The sequence below is a fragment of the Diaphorina citri genome, unplaced genomic scaffold, assembly GCF_000475195.1.
Source record: "Diaphorina citri unplaced genomic scaffold, Diaci psyllid genome assembly version 1.1 scaffold329, whole genome shotgun sequence".
NCBI classification, from domain to species: domain Eukaryota; kingdom Metazoa; phylum Arthropoda; class Insecta; order Hemiptera; family Psyllidae; genus Diaphorina; species Diaphorina citri.
The window spans coordinates 161,390-177,794 of NW_007377764.1; positions in this window are offsets into that span (position 1 = coordinate 161,390).

Here is a 16,405-nt window from a genome sequence, read left to right on the forward strand (position 1 = left end):
TTTCTTTTTATTTTCTAGTTATTTTATTATTAGTTGATTCTCTTAAGTTTTTAGAGTGGGATGAAAATATTAGATTGAATGTTTGTACTTCTTAAAAATAATAAAAATCAAGACAAGATCAAAAAGGTCCTGCTTTATTATATAGGTATATTTTTGGGTGTCATTTTTGTATGATTAAAATCATTTGTATTACTTTCCATTTTATTAGATACTATTGCTAAATTCGGTTTGAAATTCGTTCTGAATGGCTAAGAATTGCACACTAACACGTCATCACTCGACTTTCAGTGTCAAGATTCTCATGTCTCAGATTTTTCCTCGTAGGTAAGTAACTACTTGGAAATTTAATTATTTGAAGATTCTGTTAAAATTAATACATGTGTTCTGTTTACAACAAATACAATAAAATAATAGATATGGTTTTTATTTTAAATCATCATCAAATCTTAAGTCGTTCCGTCCAAGGGTACGGGTCGGCTGATATTTTTATTTTAAATAAAATAAAAATATCTACAAAATATGATAGATTATTATCATCATCTACATTTTTGGATGAGTATTGAGTAGATAAGTAGACAATTGTATAAAAATAAATTTATACAATTCTTATACTTATCTGCCATGAACCAATAAAAATTAAAAAAAAAAAAAAAAAAATCACTACTAGCTCGGGTAAGTCACTCAATGACATACTCTACACAGGCCCCAAGCTCTACAACGATTTGTTCAACATACTGCTGTCGTTTAGATTTATAATTAGGATATTAAAAAAGTGTTTTCTCTTTATTAACTTTTAAGCTACCTGTTTTTTGTAGGCTGTGTTTTATAGAAATTAAAAAAATAATTCTTTACCTCATTTCTTTCAAAACAAATTTATAATATTTTTAATTTATTTTAAATGCTGTTGTTTGTTTTACAAATTGTTTTGTGTTTAGTTTTGAGTTTATTTAGTGAAATATAGCACTTGCTTAAACAAAATTGTGCAGAGTATTGACTATATCTGTTACTACCATCACTAGAATTCATTTATTAAATCAAAACAACTTGATTAGGATCGCAAAAAAAATATGTCTTTGATAATGTCTCTAGTATGCTGTTTCTTTACATTATAATGTGTAGTCAACATTACTCTGCACTTTCTCTACCAGTTTTTTTCTTTCTTTGATTTTCTACGTACTTAGTATGTTCTGTACACGGCTAGAATCTTATGTAATTTGATTTTGAAATTGTTCCTAATTACATAATATTTTTTATTAAAAAGTTGGGTGTCGATATCATGGTAGACAAGACATGAAAAATAGGATTTTTATGCCGTTTGTCGTAACATTTATGAGCCATAGGCGTATTTAACCATGCAACTAAGTGAGAAAGTATATAGGGAAAATATAGTGCTATTTAAAATATCTGTAGCATAAACATGTTCATATAATACCCAGGATTCAGATTGACACCCAACGTAATAACTCTCGTATTTATTATTATCTACAAACATTTCAATTACAATTATATTGTATTTGTATTACAAACTTTAAATACCTATCTACCTAGTAAAAATTAAAATAATCTTTCAAAAAGAAACAATTCTAGAAATGTCTTGTAGCGCCTCATCAGAAAAATTAAGCACCCGTTTTAAGAGAAATACACACCATTCTATGTACGACTACAATTTTATTTATATAGATTATATCCGTCATCAGATGGCAGAGAGGAGATAGGTACAGTGCTTCCAAATTGAAAGATTTACCCGTTCTTTTACACTTTTGCCATGATATAATACCCAGGATTCAGATTGACACCCAACGTAATAACTCTCGTATTTATTATTATGTATCTACAAACATTTCAATTACAATTAAGTATATTGTATTTGTATTACAAACTTTAAATACCTATCTACCTAGTAAAAATTAAAATAATCTTTCAAAAAGAAACAATTCTAGAAATGGTTAAAATTTAGTTAATGATGGACCTGTTAATATAATATAACATTTTTCTTCTTGTTGTTCTTTTTTGGCGGAAAAAAATCAAGTATAATAAAAAATAAGGTTTTCTTCTTCGTTTTGTTTGGGGCTTAAAAGTAATCTTCTTTTGTACCATTTATTAATAAATTATTTATCACTAATTAAAAATAAATTACTCAATAGATCTATTGCGTTTGATTTGGACAGTGTAGTTTATTTATTTCTTATCTATTTTTACACTATCTCGGCTTCTTATTTCTATTCTAAAGTTATTTTTTGCTATTTGGTATCTTTTATCAGCTATCAATTCATATTATTATGATTAAACTAATAGGAAACTTTAAAATATAGATTTGATCTTCTGTAAATATTAAGTTTTTTTTTCAATGTGGTACTCGGTAGGTACCTAATAAGTTGCATTAATCTATAGTTGGTATCTTAAAAGCAGTATTATGAACACATTTACGTGTGCATTTTACCATTCACAGTTGAAGATCCATTTTGAATCAATTTTCATACTGGATTTGATAGAATTATTTACGTACCACCGAGTATAAATTTTGTACATAATATTAACAGTTAGGTAGACTATTATTGTGAATTGAAATGATGTAAATAATAAAACTTGTATAAAATAAATAGATTATATTGAAATTATTCAGCTAAGTAGGTAGTTATAGAAAATAATATCCCATACTTTAAACGGGGATTTCATACAGTACATAATAATGTCTGCTTTTTTAAAAGCTCGTATATGCTCAGGTGTCACTATCATATTCCAATCAAATTTTCGCTCTCTGAAACTAAATCCTCTGCAATAGATATAGATAACTAAACAAAGTTAATATGTACTTGAAACATTCACTTAACTCTTTCGAAGAAAACGGAGATTTCAGAATAATGTTTGACATGTTCAGAACAGCATAATGTTACTGTTTGGAAACCCGCAGCCCTCTTAACCCATTCATGTTTGTCATCTCATTTGCTGACGCAGGAGATTTTATCTCCTTTTCTCTACCTCTCAAAATAAAATTTAGTAATCTGTTGTTTACTTTCTTGTACTTCTGTCCACTCTACTTATCGTTATTCTCGTCTTATCAAACTTGCTTTATCCTTTGTCAAATCTTTTCTTCTCAATATCGCTCTTTTAGTAATGTTACTGTTTGGAAACCCGCAGCCCTCTTAACCCATTCATGTTTGTCATCTTATTTGCTGACGCAGGAGATTTTATCTCCTTTTCTCTACCTCTCAAAATAAAATTTAGTAATCTGTTATTTACTTTCTTGTACTTCTGTCCACTCTACTTATCGTTATTTTCGTCTTATCAAACTTGCTTTATCCTTTGTCAAATCTTTTCTTCTCAATATCGCTCTTTTACTTATTCTAACCACGCGCTTTGTTTCCAAGCACCACTTTTGGGGTTTCTGCCGGCTAAATCTAAAATCTATTTCGACCAACGTAAAATAGGGTTCCAGTTACTCAGAAAACGTGAACTGTTTTAACTTCAGTCAGGGATTTATAGTCACGCCTCCATAAATGGTGCTTTACTACTTGGTTTCCCCCTTTCCTTAAAATACCTATAGCGAGCGCACTGAACGGTTCTTGCTCTTTTACTTATTCTAACCACGCGCTTTGTTTCCAAGCACCACTTTTGGGGTTTCTGCCGGCTAAATCTAAAATCTATTTCGACCAATGTAAAATAGGGTTCCAGTTACTCAGAAAACGTGAACTGTTTTAACTACAGTCAGGGCTTTATAGTCACGCCTCCATAAATGGTGCTTTACTACTTGGTTTCCCCCTTTCCTTAAAATACCTATAGCGAGCGCACTGAACGGTTCTTCAGTTTGGGGTTTGGGCTTTAGAGTCACGCCTCCATAAATGGTGCTTTACTATTTGGTTTCCCCCCTTTCCTTAAAATACCTATAGCGAGCGCACTGAACGGTTCTCAAAGACCAAAAGATAGAATTATCCATAGCAATAGTTCCCATTATTTCCCCCTCTGGCTTAGTAAAGTTAGCTTCACTTCTTTTACTGCTATTTTTTACTGTTTGTATTTGTTAGGGTGGTATTTCATTTAGGTAATTATAATTAAATTATTTATTTAATTATTTTATAGTGTTATTATTTATATTTATTTTATTCTAATTTAAGTTATCCTTGAATTATTAATCAATAAGATTATTATTTCTTTCAATTATTATAAAAATAATAAAAAACTTGTCTTGTTTTAGATGCATAATAACAATTTGTTTTTTAATTATTTCTCCTTTGTTTGTTTTTCTTCGAAATTCTGTAATCAAATAAAGGAAACTTTCTGGCAAGATGCCTTACAATTTTTTTTGACATCAATAGAACTAAAAAGTGTACCTTCCCTCAGAGTGCAAAAGAATTCAGATGACAGGTAAATTAAATGGCAAATGATGCAGTATTCACATTTTGATGGATACTCTCTTATTGTCTAAAAGCTCGCTCGTTGATATGGTGCAGGACCGTCTTTGGACGGTCTATACCCCCTACAGAGTTTGATACACTGGCCCTAAAGCGACCGACCTTCGTGTCGATCGATGTCGGTCGACTATGTGTGGACATACGACATACTATGAGTAGGTAGGGTGTCTAGTCGTACCTTGGCCCCCGTTGTACCTTGGTCCCCTGGACTTTTCTGGTAACTGGCGCCACCTATCGGGTCCGAAAAATATGTATCTGATGCGTAATTTCACAACGAGCTCATAGCAATTTGATTTGTAAACAAATCAGTTGTCGTTGAGAAGTTAATAAAGTCGTGTTTTGGTCTGTGTTTCGAACATTTTTTAAAAAAAATTGTTTTGATTGGAAGGTAAGTTATTATTACTTTATCTAACTGAAACCGCTACCAATCGGTAGCAAATTTTGTAAGGTTTGGTTTTCTTGGTATTGCAATTTGATTGCCCAATTTTTTATAGTAGAATTTCCCAGAAGTCCGGAAAAAGTCACTCCTTTGTACCTTGGCTAGTACCTACCTACGCTATGAAAAGGATACTTACGCCTTAGTATGTTTTTGGCGCTTCTAGACGATAATTTGATGATTTTTTTTTCCTCCATTTAATTAAAAATCAACAGATTACCCTCATTATTAGCCAATACCTATTGTTATAATCATAATCGACTGGCTTATCAGAATAGGTACGAGTTGTGATAATGATTAGTAGCGAAATGGTACTAGTGCTGCTCTCTGTTGGGAAAGTAATGAACTATAACAAAAAGTTATCCAAGGAGGTCAAAACTGCAAGGATTAGATTCTTTGCACTGGCAAGTAGTAATTAACGTTATCGCACATCGTAAATTTTTTGCTTCATTGCAAGAAAAATCCATAGTTGTAGATTTGTAGAAAAATCACATGCTTGGAGAGTACGAGCACCTATATACCCAGTTACCCAGATACATATTTTTGTTTTCTATTTTTTCGTGAGGTGTTAAAAAAAATCCGAATCTCGTTCGGCGCAAGTATAGGTACCTACCTACCTACCTAAGCGATCTGATTAGTGGATTAGTCTAAAGAGAGAGTTTAGTAAAAGTTAACTGACACATTTCGCCACTTTGGGACAACCGACTAGCCGGCAATAAAATCACAAAAAAATGGCACACAGGACTCCTTCCTGCTCCACTTTTTTGAAAATCACTATACCGTAGTCCACTGTGAAACAACTCTAGGAACGACTTTTCCAAATAGTTCACATTCTTGCCACTAGAGTATTCCAAGTCGAAGTTTCATTCTTTTCATTCTTCAAATATTTGTGTGTAGGTATATCTCTTCCTTTGAAATCTCTAAAGGACTGTTTCGATTTCATATATCTCTTAAGCTAAGGACCATATTTATCAACGAAATATGGGCTCTCAAGCTGCACTGAAGCATCAAATCCAAATATCTGTTTTCCAAAATTCATTTCAGTCTGACATAAGAGCGAGAATTTTTGTTCTTAAAATGGGGTGTAAAAGTAGAAACATACTATCATCACGTGACGTGACTTGATGGTAGTGGTAGTGTGGCTGTCCTGAACGAAATAGCCTACAATATTATGGGAAAACTTTGAATTACATCTTTCTGACTCCCCATGACTTCACGGTACATGACGATAGTGTATTTCTACCTTTAAACTCGAACCCCGGTCCTTGGAATTCGAATCCAATCCGCATGAAGTACAGTATTGTGTACGGGCTACTTACGGGACTTACAAAAGATACCCTCTATTTATTCTTAGTATTACCACTACGAAGCACATAACATGGTGAATTGGTGATATAAGACATGAAGAATGCAATCTCCAGACAGTACAATAGACAGTGAGATTTCATTGATCCATCGCATATAGTGTATTTCTACCTTAATCTCGAACCCCGGTCCTTGGAATTCGAATCCAATCCGCATGAAGTACAGTATTGTGTACGGGCTACGGGACTTACAAAAGATACCCTCTATTTATTCTTAGTATTACTACTACGAAGCACATATAACATGGTGAATTGGTGATATAAGACATGAAGAATGCAATCTCCAGACAGTACAATAGACAGTGAGATTTCATTGATCCATCGCATTCTCTCGATTTGGTTTTCCACTTTCACTCCTGGCGTAGTGTTTGGAATGTACACACTCTGACTATTCATTAGCATCTGACTTCCGCATGTCTAGGATTCTTTACTTTTGGTTTCATCCTGGGAGTAGGTATAGGCTATGTTATGTACCTTGTACCTACACAATTCTATTTTAGTCTTTGTACAAAGTCAACTCTTCAAGTATAGCAAAAGAGGTGACGATGATAAAGGAAACGGATAAGAGTCAGAAATGTGGGAGAAAGGCTAGAGGAGATTCAGGGCTTATTCGGTTATAAAAAATATGGAAAAGTCATTTAATTCAGCTTCTTTAACCAAAATTATTAGGTAAATAGTCAAATGAAATGTAAGGCCAAGGGTATTAATCAAAGGAAGTGTGTCAAAGGGAGAAGGAGAGGTAAAAAAGGGGAATGATAAAAGATATCTGGTTGAAGAAGGGGGGAAAAAAAGGAAAAGACCTGACGGTCCTTTACAGGGATGACTCTTTGATGGAACAACTACTTGAAATATCCAACTCTACACTACACTTCCGCATATCTTGTATTTTAACAAGAGAATTAATTATTAGCTGATAGATACTCAATTGAGAGCTCGCTAACAATAGATATCATGTTGAGTGACAATGGTTACAACATTCCATCTGGGAGTCTGTGTCTGTGCTAGTAGCCTACATACAGACCTAGGTTATGTACTGTTTAGTGAAATAGTCACGGGGAATGGTGTCTGTTACTCAACCCTGTTGTTCTGATCATCAAAGAATTTCAAGAGAGGATGAAAGACGGAAGAGGAAGGAAAGTATGTATAGAGATAAGGGAGAAAAAGAACGTCATAGAAAGAGATGAATACCTAGAGAAAGGAAGAAAAGATCGAGGAAGAGAAAATGTATAAAATAAACCAAGGAAAAGAGGAAAAAATTAAGAGGTAATAACAAAAAATAAATAAATCTTGCAGTTGCTCAACAGAAACTCCCTGACCAAAATTTATGATAGAAACTCCTGACCAAAATCATCAGAGGCTCTGGTCTTCAAGAAAATGTATTTTCCCTATGCTTATTTTCCTGGTTCTTGTAGAATGTTTAGCTCTCTGTGTTCTGAGTTTCTGCCGGTTATCATGTACATACGACCGCAATGCTATAGGTATCCGTTTCAATGAACTCTGTGGTCATGTCTTCATTAACACTTTCAATCAAGGTGGGCTCAGAGAATCCAATATCTTACACCTACATTGTACATTAGTACATACCTATTATAACCTCCTCTTGAAGTCTCCTACTCCTACCGTCTCTGTAAGAAAATGGATTGCCCTAAAAGTTAAATCATCTCAGTAGTATGGCGTTATTGTCTGTCTGTTGAATCTCTCCAAGGTTTGGTCTTACCAAGGATTTGAGTTCAATCTTGGTTCGATCTATATATAGTACATACCTATTATAACCTCCTCTAGAAGTCTCCTACTCCTACCGTCTCTGTAAGAAAATGGATTGCCCTAAAAGTTAAATCATCTTGGTATAGTATGGCGTTATTGTCTGTCTGTTGAATCTCTCCAAGGTTTGGTCTTACCAAGGATTTGAGTTCAATCTTGATTCGATCTATAGCTAAAGTTATATAGCGATCCTGGATCTGCATTTCTGAATCTCAAACTAGTTCGGGGGCTTCAGTAGCATCATCATTACACCACAAGATTTGCAAAGTAATTCAGGAGGAAATTTATTCCATAAGGACCTGAATAAATTGGAACTAGATTGCAAAGAAAAAGCCAGAGCTCAGCGTGAGTTACCCATAGCAACTTAGAACACTCAGTGTTGCATGATATGACCACCTGGTCCCTTGAACCGTATAGAAAACTGTCGGAGGAATAAGCCATAAATTATAGCATAGGAGATTCGCCAAGTGTGACTATACCTGAACTGGGCTGGTGCTGGTGAGCTGAGAGTAGCTAGTAAGTTCCTTAGAGATAGAGAAACTTAACAACTCCCTCAGGAGAGAATCCGACAACCCCCTCGAACTCTTTTAAGTTGAGTCAAAATGCCATCAAAGTCAAAATTTCCAAGTCGAAATGCCAAAGATCTTGCTATCTATTTTCTATCAAGAAGCATCTTGCCATAGCTCTCTCTTTGATGAGATGAGGTCTGTATTAAATTTCAAGTATGCTCACCGTAGCCATTATCTACTATCAGATGACTACATTGAGGTCGAGATGAAAGTGGCGGGCTGTAGCTGGTGGTGGTGAGCTGAAAGTAGCTAGTAAGTTCCTTAGAGATAGAGAAACTTAACAACTCCCTCAGGATAGAATCTGACAACCCCCTCGAACTCTTGTTGAGTCAAAATGCCATCAAAGTCAAAATTTCCAAGTCGAAATGCCAAAGATCTTGCTATCTATTTTCTATCAAGAAGAGCATCTTGCCATAGCTCTCTCTTTGATGAGATGAGAGTCTGTATTAAATTTCAAGTATGCTCACCGTAGCCACTATCTACTATCAGATGACTACATTGAGGTCGAGATGAAAGTGGCGGGCTGTGTCGTATTGTGTTCCCATTGAGTTCACTTGAATATCGTATTGTACCTTCTACTTTGTTGTACTCGTGTTGGTTCCAAGTTTGAATTCCTCAACTCTCTTCTTGCCTTATTGTTGACTTTATCATCTCACGCCCGCCTGCTTGCTCGGCTAGCACATTCCTGGGAATCCTAAGTCCTGAGCTAAGTTCTCTCTGCTATAGCTGATGCCGGTATGGTGGTGCTTATAGACCTTCAGTTTGAATAAAAGAAAAGAAAACATATGAAAATCTGAAGTCCATATTGGATTAGTTGATTGATTAAAAAATCAAAAATCTTTCTGTAGTCTGTATACATCGTATTAGTAAGATTCTCTCTAAGTACCTATTACTATTAACCTTTCAATATAAACAGCTATGTACTCTGTAACTAGTTGTGTACAATATAGGCCCTTTGTATTCGGACCTTAGTGAGGTTGAGATTTACTTGTTATCTTTTCTATTGAGCTTTCTATACCTACATAGTAACTCAAGAGCCCACTTTTTTTTTTCTTTCTTTTATTTATTTCTCCTCATAGGTATTACTTTTTATCCATATTCCATCAGTTCCTAATTCAAGTAAGGTACACGGCTACACGGACTCAATCCATGACATCACTCCTGATATAGAAGACTTTTGTTGTCATAATATCTTGTCCATCTCCTCCATACATTTATTATACATTTATGTATATTATTTTAAATTAATATGTTGTATTCTTTGAAATGTGGAACTTGGAAATCTCCAAAGCAAACATTGCCTCATGTGGCTGGAAACATTTCCGTGCCATAAAATCAAAGGAATTTCATTTCATAAAGGAACAATTATATTATACATTTATGTATATTATTTTAAATTAATATGTTGTATTCTTTGAAATGTGGATCTTGGAAATCTCCAAAGCAAACATTGCCTCATGTGGCTGGAAACATTTCCGTGCCATAAAATCAAAGGAATTTCATTTCATAAAGGAATGTGGACGAGACAGAATTTTATTATTTACCCTGCGCATTCCTTACAATAAAGAGCATCCCGGAATGATGAAATCGGAGCTATTTTCCAGGGTGTCTACCAGACTGGAAAACCGGGAAAACCGGGAAAAGTCAGGGAATTTCATGGAGACTGGAAAAGTCAGGGAAAAGTCTTAAGCAGATAATAAAGAAGCTAGGCCCGTCCCTAAGGGAATTTTTTAGCCCGTAGTTTATTTGATCGTGGTTAAAGAAAATCAGAACCTATGTACCTACCTAATATGTTTAATATTCAGTTTATTACTATTATTGATGTGATTCTTGATCTTACTTTCATGTAATGATTTAAAATCAAGACCAGAGCCCGTTCTCCCTTTATTCCCCAATAAAATGTTTAAGTCACCCATCCATTTATTGGCCTTGCTCGGCGTAGCTTAACATAGGTGACTCTAAAACCGGTCTTAAATTATCGGCTGAAGTGTTATCTAAAACTTTCTTTGGAGTTCATAGGTCGTCGCGACAAATTTCAAGATCAGAGCTCATTTTTGTGAGAAAATGTGAAAAAATCCCCCAAAAACCAATTTTTTGGTTTTCTGGACAAAATTTGCACCACCACTCTCGTGTTCCTGGTAAAAAGACCTTTAATTTGATATATAGGTCGACCAGGATGGATACTTAAGTCCTTCTATGGGCACAGATCGACAGACAGACAGACGACACCAAAGCGAATACAATAGCCCGTCCCTTATACCTTTTTTACTTTCCTTATCCTATAGGAAGGAAAGTAATGTAATCGGGTCAAAATTTCGATGGTCAGTTTTTAGTGCCAAAAGTACTTAATATGAGTTGTGATCGTAAAAATATTTCTAGATTGTTTTGTTCTACCCTCTAGGGTCTTTTATCACCACATGAGGAAGTTGTCAGCTGTTCAAGGGAGAATAACACATCTCCCCTTCTTGAAGTATCGTTCTAAGAACATGATGTTCCCTTCTTGTTAAGTATTCTAAGAAGTTTTTATTCCGTCTCCTTATTTTACGTCAGGGGTGTCTCTTGCAGACATAGAATGGTACCAATATACTTACCTTCTTACTTCTGTAAAAAATATCCATACTAGGACTCTCTTGTAATTTATAATCTACAGTATAATCTCATCTTCCAAACATTATTTGCTCTTGGAATTTCATCTTAATTTCTGCCTCTAGGCCCCGCCCACTTCAAGACCGTCTATTTTTTCTCCAAGTTTTGGAGATCGAAGGAATTTGGAGAGTTGCTAAGGTACTATTTTTTTGTTGTTGGATCTAGTTTAGCTCGTGCATTCCATGGTTTGGAATGTTTTGCTCGTGTAATGAGTTAGCCATAAGTTCTTCATAAATGTTCGGCATGTTGAATTCTTCAGTTCCCTTCATAGCGTGGTTATGGTGATTGCACGGGTGACTGGCTTCCAGGATGATAGCGAATAGATTCCTCGTGGTTGTTGGATCTAGTTTAGCTCGTGCATTCCATGGTTTGGAATGTTTTGCTCGTGTAATGAGTTAGCCATAAGTTCTTCATATCCCTAAAATCCCTAAAAAATTTGATGGACTGCCCAAAGTTTGGGTTGCAAAAACGACACAGCATACCACAAGAACTTCAAAACATTCCACTCTTTCAAATTGGAACTCAAATGTCGGTCGTTATCAGGCCCAGTGCAGTCAGATGGGTTAAATTAGACGTTGAAATGATCAGAGCTCGTTATAGCAATGCAGAAGGTTTATTATCTATTATTCCTATTGCTTCTCATTTCTGCAGGCGTGACGTAATTCAGACCAGAACTGTCAAATTTGTGTTGCATTTGGCCAACTGGCTGCAGACTTGACTTCTTTTCTCACACACCTTCCCTTAAACAAACACTCGTGTTGCATCTATTGTTCTAAATGCATTCATGTAACAGTCATAGATATTATACAGATATTTGAAAAATACGATTAGATAGTTAGATACTATACGTGTCTGTGTAAGGTAAAAGTAGATTCTTACTTATCAGCAGGTATACTAAATGGACAACTTATTAAGTTATTACCAAGACTCAAACAAGGGCCTAGGGCTGAATCAAAGGTTGTATAGTTGGAAAGCTTTTGACTTTTTGTTTGGTTTTCTGGACAAAATTTGCACCACCACTTTCATGTTCCTGGTAGACCTTTAATTTGATATATAGGTCGACCAGGTTTGGATAAGTCCTTCTATGGGCACAGATCGACAGACAGACGACACCGAAGCGAATACAATAGCCCGTCCCTTATACCTTTTTTTATTACTATCGTATAATAATAAAGGAAGGACGGGCTAAAAAGAATGGTTTTGAAATGTAATAAGTAAAAAAGGTTTTAGAGAATTATTCAAGTAAAAATCAGAATTGCACAATTATTTTGGATTATTCACATGGATGGTCAAGAAATAAAAAATGTACACTTACAGAGGAGGAAGGCAGGATGAAGAAATCCAGCCGTTCCGAGAACGAACCTTATCTGCTTAGTATAAAATCTGCCCCAGGTGAGAATCGAACAAGTGACCTAGCCTTTACAAGGCAGATGCGCTACCCGCCAAGCTAACTAAGCTGGCTTCAGCATTTTGCTCCTGCTAAAATGACTATTGTATGTTGCAGACTTGTGTCATGGAATCCACTGCTGAATCTATTACTATCGTAATAATAGCTAACTAAGCTGGCTTCAGCATTTTGCTCCTGCTAAAATGACTATTGTATGTTGCAGACTTGTGTCATGGAATCCACTACTGAATCTCCCCTGGATGTTTTGTCCCGAGCCGCCACAATGGTACAAGATAACATCTACCTCCCTCCTCCCTATGGTAAGTGCGGCTTTTGTATTCAGTGATATACTTGTAAGTTTGTATGTGTGGGGTTTAGCCTGGCTTTGGCATGTAAGGGTTTTGTTTCAGAATTGAGGCAATGAAGCTATATCTCTTCCTTTGAAATCTCTAAAGGACTGTTTCGATTTCATATATCTCTTAAGCTAAGGACCATATTTATCAACGAAATATGGGTTGTAGCTATTAGTCGATACCAATTAGTAAGATATCAGGGACGATTCCACGAAAGAGAAACGAGAGGTAGTGGAAAGAAAGGGGTCATGTCAATTTTACTCGTATCTTGTTTTGTCCGCTATATCCACTAGAAGATTTATGAAAAAACAGTCGGGAAGGAGAAGGAACGTATTCTGGACCGGGACGTATAAAAAAAGTGTCGACCTCGTCGATCGACGTCGACTGAATCTGTATGTACACTACATCGACAACATAGATTCACTCACCTCTTCGGTCAACTATGTCCTTTATGATTTTTCTCTCTTTTAACTGAACGACCAAACATCTCATTTGAATAAGGGAAAACCTTGCTGATGCTGACAATTTTTTCTGTCACCAATACTACCCCCCCATGTAAAAGTCCTAGGTCTAGTATCTAGAAATACAAAGACAATGGAAATTCATATCATAAACATGTAAATTGATAGCTTTAGGTTACATGTCTCTCTAATGCTCAATCTAATACCTATGTATCTACCTATACACTATACAGTATTTATAGGACTATTGTGTGTTGTTTATATATTAGTAGGATACCTATACTTAACTATTGTTACGTTTAATCACAGTGCCCCCGAGGGGGTTGGGGCTATCTCCGATTCACCCTGGGCCCGCGTTTTTCAAGGGGGCTCAAAAAATACGAAGACAGAGCGGCCCCCGCCCTCAGAAATAAATAAATCAATCAATCCCTAAAAGTTCTCTTCCCCTTTAGAAGACCTCATTTAAATTGTATGTTATTTAATAGATAATACTCATTTCTATTTCTTCTTTGTTTGACAGGTAAGTGTCCCAGAATCCCAGATCCGAATCAATCAATCAATCCCCAAAAGTTCTCTTCCCCTTTAGAAGACCTCATTTAAATTGTATGTTATTTAATAATACTCATTTCTATTTCTTCTTTGTTTGACAGGTAAGTGTCCCAGATCCACCCTGTTTCAATTAGAACCTCTATAACGTTCGGTAAGTTCACACAAACAATCGCCATATTCCATGGTAAGGTAAGGTACTACTACCATACTCCATCGTACGTAAGGTACCTATTATAACCTCCTCTAGAAGTCTCCTACTCCTACCGTCTTTGTAAGAAAATGGATTGCCCTAAAAGTTAAATCATCTTGGTAGTATGGCGTTATTGTCTGTCTGTTGAATCTCTCCAAGGTTTGGTCTTACCAAGGATTTGAGTTCAATCTTGGTTCGATCTATATAGCTAAAGTTATATAGCGATCCTGGATCTGCATTTCTGAATCTCAAACTAGTTCGGGGGCTTCAGTAGCATCATCATTACACCACAAGATTTGCAAAGTAATTCAGGAGGAAATTTATTCCATAAGGACCTGAATAAATTGGAACTAGAGCTAAAGTTATATAGCGATCCTGGATCTGCATTTCTGAATCTCAAACTAGTTCGGGGGCATCAGTAACATCACCATTACACCACAAGATTTGCAAAGTAATTCAGGAGGAAATTTATTCCATAAGGACCTGAATAAATTGGAACTAGATTGCAAAGAAAAAGCCAGAGCTCAGCGTGAGTTACCCATAGCAACTTAGAACACTCAGTGTTGCATGATATGACCACCTGGTCCCTTGAACCGTATAGAAAACTGTCGGAGGAATAAGCCATAAATTATAGCATAGGAGATTCGCCAAGTGTGACTATACCTGAACTGAGCTGGTGGTGGTGAGCTGAAAGTAGCTAGTAAGTTCCTTAGAGATAGAGAAACTTAACAACTCCCTCAGGAGAGAATCCGACAACCCCCTCGAACTCTTTTAAGTTGAGTCAAAATGCCATCAAAGTCAAAATTTCCAAGTCGAAATGCCAAAGATCTTGCTATCTATTTTCTATCAAGAAGCATCTTGCCATAGCTCTCTCTTTGATGAGATGAGGTCTGTATTAAATTTCAAGTATGCTCACCGTAGCCATTATCTACTATCAGATGACTACATTGAGGTCGAGATGAAAGTGGCGGGCTGTGTCGTATTGTGTTCCCATTGAGTTCACTTGAATATCGTATTGTACCTTCTACTTTGTTGTACTCGTGTTGGTTCCAAGTTTGAATTCCTCAACTCTCTTCTTGCCTTATTGTTGACTTTATCATCTCACGCCCGCCTGCTTGCTCGGCTAGCACATTCCTGGGAATCCTAAGTCCTGAGCTAAGTTCTCTCTGCTATAGCTGATGCCGGTATGGTGGTGCTTATAGTGTGTGCTCTGTAGTCTGTATACATCGTATTAGTAAGATTCTCTCTAAGTACCTATTACTATTAACCTTTCAATATAAACAGCTATGTACTCTGTAACTAGTTGTGTACAATATAGGCCCTTTGTATTCGGACCTTAGTGAGGTTGAGATTTACTTGTTATCTTTTCTATTGAGCTTTCTATACCTACATAGTAACTCAAGAGCCCACTTTTTTTTCTTTCTTTCTTTCTTTTATTTATTTCTCCTCATAGGTATTACTTTTTATCCATATTCCATCAGTTCCTAATTCAAAATAAGGTACACGGCTACACGGACTCAATCCATGACATCACTCCGGTCACATAGAAAGAAGACTTTTTGTTGTCATAAATATCTTGTCCATCTCCTCCATACATTTATTATACATTTATTATGTATATTATTTTAAATTAATATGTTTGGTATTCTTTGAAATGTGGAACTTGGAAATCTCCAAAGCAAACATTGCCTCATGTGGCTGGGAAACATTTCCGTGCCATAAAAAATCAAAGGAATTTCATTTCATAAAAGGAATGTGGACGAGACAGAATTTTATTATTTACCCTGCGCATTCCTTACAATAAAGAGCATCCCGGAATGATGAAATCGGAGCTATTTTCAGTACTTAATATGAGTTGTGATCGTAAAAATATTTCTAGATTGTTTTGTTCTACCCTCTAGGGTCTTTTATCACCACATGAAGAAGTTGTCAGCTGTTCAAGGGAGAAAACACATATCCCCTTCTTGAAATATCGTTCTAAGAACTGTGATCCCCTTCTTGTTAGTATTCTAAGAACAGTTTTATTCCGTCTCGTTATATTACGGCAGGGTGTCTCTTGCAAGAGATAAAATGGTACCTACCAATATACTTACCTTTTTTACTTCTGTAAAAAAAATATCAAAAAATACTAGGACTCCTACTAGTGCTATATTCTAATATTCATCTTGTAATTATACATCTCACAGTATATCCCTCCTCCCTATGGGAAGGGCGGCTTTTGTTTTCAGTGATATACTTGTTAGTTTGTATGTATGGGGTTTAGCCTGGCTTTGGCATGTA